Here is a 4,209-nt window from a genome sequence, read left to right as displayed (position 1 = left end):
GCGCACCCCGGAGCCTCCCGCAGCCAGAGAGGAGGTCAGCTCGTCGAAGCAGATCGAGAGCACCAGGCTTGGGGAGGGGCTCAGGCCAGGCACGTCGAACATTTGCCACCCTGCCCCACCACTGCCCCATTTCCAGGCGCTGTTACCAAGAAGCAGGCCCCTGATGCACACTTTAGGTCAGTTTCTCAAGCTGTGGGCCAGGACCCACTAGGAGGGTCGCGAGCCAATTTCAGGCGGGTCCCCATTCATGTCATCGTTTTCTTTTTCATCCGCTAGACTCCATGCCAGACTGGGGCTGCAACCCTATGCACACTTTCCTGGGAGTAAGCGCCTTGCATAATAGGACTTACTTCTGAGTAGGCAGGCATAGAATTGGGCTTTGCATTTGGGGAGATCTGTACTTTGAACAGGCTGCAGCAGCCATTTTCAACCGCTGTGCCATGGCACAGGGGTGTACCGTGAATGGTCTGCAGATGTGCCCAGTCTGGGAGAGGGTCACTTATTAGTAGGGTCATTGGGGGAGCCCCCCACATGGTGTGCCTTGTCAATTGTCAAAAAACTGATGGTGTGTGCCTTGACAATTTTAGAACCTTGTCAGTGTGCCACAAGACAAAAAGGGTTTAAAATCACTGGGCTACAGTGTATATGCCTTTAACAATGATAGTCAGTGGGGCTTACTCTTGGGTAAGCGTGGATAGGATTGCGTGGATAGGATTGCAGGTGGTTAAAAAATTTTTCCTGCCTGATGATGTCCCTTCTGGCCATGATGTCACTTCCAGGTTAATGGCATCACAATGGATCCCAACAGATTTTCATTTTAAAAAGTGGGTCCTGGGCTAAAAATTTGAGAACCACTGGAGCTGCCAGGGGTGGACTGAGGGGTGGTATTTTGGGTGGCACCTCTTCATATATTGCAGGCAGAGGGGTCATGTTTTTGAAAACACTTCTGCATAATTATGCTCTCTGCAAGTAGAAAATCAGCCCATCAGGGAGAACTGGTCCAGCCCAGTCCTCTCCCTGATATGCTAGTTTTCTACTTGCAGGTTGTTGTTTTTCTTGTCACGGAGCACCCAAATATGTGAAACACGCTGATGGAGCATAATAGCATAAGCCTAGGCTGTCTTCTCAGAAGTATATTCCATTTTGTTCAATGGGGCTTACTCCCAGGAAAGCCTGAATAGGGCTGCAGCCTAAGCTACGTATATTCATCCAGACTTCTCTGGTTTGAATCTTGCTTCTGTCACTATGTGGCCTTAGGCAAGTCACTCCCTTTCAGCTGTGGTATGGGGATAACAATATCTCACTAGCTGTTATAAGGATTGCAAAGCAAAATTGCATGTGAATTGCTTTGCATGCTCGCAAAGCACTACATAAATGCAGGATAGTTTCACTTGCAGTCTGACATGATAGAGTGTTTTCTACAAGCTCAGGACCTTACCACCTCATACTACTACATGCGTGGATTCAGGAGTGCTGTGTAATCCTATACAGTAGAGTACTCAGTACAGTAATCCTATACAGTACAGTACTTAGACGTAAGTCCCAATGTGTTCAGTGGGACTTACCTTACCTCCATAGTAAGTATGTTTAGGATGGCAGCCACAGTCCTGTGGAACTCAATCAGTTTTACTCCTGAGTAAACATGCACTGAATGTGAATGTAGGAGGCAGAGGATGGAGGATGGAGTGTAGTCCGCACTGGTGTTGCTGTACTGGCTTGAGGGGATTTAGTTAGAACTGGACCATCAATTCCCACTGGGTATCATTCATCCCTGTTGTCATTCCCACTGAGTGGCTAGGTACTCTTTAGCTCACAGCCTTTCCTTTCTGTCTTTATGGTTAATACATTCAATTTTGTTCTAATACCCCTAGGGCAGGTGGCAGCATGTCTTGATTTCATTAGGCTCCCCATTGCTAGCCTGGGAGATTTGGATTTCTCCAGGATCACTTTGTAAGATCTGAACCTTCAAATGCAATGCCTGATCTGTTCCACCACACTGACTGTCAGAGTGTCAGAGATCAACAAGCTGTGAACAGAGGAGCTCTTTGTGCTGCTGGCAAAAGCAGCAGGCAGCCTATTCAGTGCTGCTGAGCCAATGGCAAACTTCTCTTTTAGGAGTAGTATCCCAACCTGCAGGGGCATTCTGGAATGTACATCTCAGGAATGTGTCCCAAGTTCTCCCAAATAACTCACGTGGTGGTGGTGGTGATGATGATGATGATGATGATGATGATGATGATGATAGTCTACTCTCAATGAAATCTAAAGTATGCCAATGACGGTCAACACATTCCCAAATTGCTCTCCTTGGTTTAGTAACTCATCGCAGAACTGAAGAAAAGTCTGGATTTGTCCAGCAAAACCCTAAATGCTCAGCAATTTTCAACCAGTGTGCCATGGCACATTGATGAGCCACAAATGATCTGCAGGTGTGCTGTGGGAATTTGGGGGAGGGTTATTCATTAGTAAAGCCATTGGGGGATGTGAGCCCCCCACCAGCAGCATGCTGTGCCTTGTCAATTATTGAAAAATCAATGGGGTGCCTTGACAATTTTAGCACCTATGTGCCCTGTGCATCCAGTGTGCCCTGAGATGAAAGGGGTTAAAAATCACTGCTAATACTGGAAAGGGGAACAGTTGCAGTGGAGAATCAGTTGGTATACAGTTGCTTTATCCTCCCACTGTTTGCTGATTCTTTTCTGAAAATGCTGTGGCTGTGTAATGCCCTATCTATGACTTCTTTTTCCGTCATTCAGGTTCTAAAGCTGAAAGTGTCTTGTGGGAATGTCTGGAGGAGGCATTTGTAGGGGAGAATCAGAGGATGCAAGATTCTCCCTCTCTCCTGCCCTCCAATCTCTGTGTGTATCCCCTTGCTCTGAGAAATCCCTGCCCCAGCTTAGGGTCAAACACCACATGATAATGAGTTCTTGACTGTGTAGTTACAGGCTTAAGTCTGGAGTAGCTGTTGCACAGGCTGTGTTTGGATCAAAACCAGGACAAGACAAAGAGGTTGTTCAACCCTTTACATTAATGCTGTTTTCCGGCTGAAAATGGCCTCTTAGGTGATTATTTGAAATGCCTTTGAGGCATTGCAGCAACATGGAATTTGCCTGGGGATGTCTCCAGGCCAATTCTGTTATCTCAAGCAAAGTTTCTGTGTACTGTTTTGAACACCATGGTAACTGCTGTAGCCTGAATGATTAGACAGAGAACTTTCCCAGCCCACTCTTGAGCCTTGCCGGCCCTACCTCCTACAAGGTAGACAGTGACGGCTCCTTGGCAAGGCATCAAAGAGGCACACGTACTGAACTCTGCACACTTCTGGCAAAAGCTTTGGCATTTCCTGCTGTGCTGAGTTTGCCTCACATATCACTAAAGATAGCCCTAGTCAGGGCTGGCTCAAGTCCTCCTGACACATGCAGCAGACTGACAAATGCTGTCCCACTTACCAGATGATACACCAACATTTGCTCCTCCTACTCTCCAATGCTCTAGCTCCACCCCCTCCTCCCCTCCACATTTCCTCTTCCTTTCCATCCCCTTCTTCTTTTTCCAATCCAGGAGTCAGAGAAGGAGGAGCAATGGAGGAAGTAGGTGGACAGAGATGAGCTCTCCACCACATTTGCTGCCTGAGGTGACTGTTCAGTCGCCCTCATGGATGGTCCCCAGTTCTTTCTGGGCACAAGAGCTTGCAGGAAACTGAAGAACAGAAGAAAATGTGCAAGGCCCCTGAAACAACAAAGCCCTGATGAGGCGTGCATGCCAGAGGCTTGATGATGCCGGATCTCAAATACAATATAGCAAGTACAAGGAGACTCAACATTGGTTGTGCTCCACTACAAAAGGAGAGTGTTATCTGAGAGCAAAATCAGGTTAGGTGGTAGGTGCAGCCCTTTGGCAAGCACTCAGTCCTCAGCCCCTTTGCACACCTGTATTATGTGTTGTATTGTGTGGTTTTGTTTTCCTTGCAGATGGGGGGGGGGAGAGAGAGCAAAGAGAGTGTCTGGGCAGAAACTGTTGGCAGGAAATCAATGTCAAACAATAATGAAACAGCCAAGTGTGATCCTTAAAACTAAGTAACAGGCCTATAAAAACAAAGTGTGTGGCTTCCTCCTGTGGAAGAAAGTCATGGAAGTTTTCCAAGTGCCCATAAATGAGAAAACTCTCCTGGATGCTCCTGTAAACCAGGAACGCTTGGTTTAGTGATGG

Source organism: Tiliqua scincoides, chromosome 2, assembly GCF_035046505.1.
Source record: "Tiliqua scincoides isolate rTilSci1 chromosome 2, rTilSci1.hap2, whole genome shotgun sequence".
Classification (NCBI taxonomy): Eukaryota; Metazoa; Chordata; class Lepidosauria; order Squamata; family Scincidae; genus Tiliqua; species Tiliqua scincoides.
The sequence above is the reverse complement of the archived record's forward strand: the minus strand, read 5'-3'. Positions refer to the sequence as shown.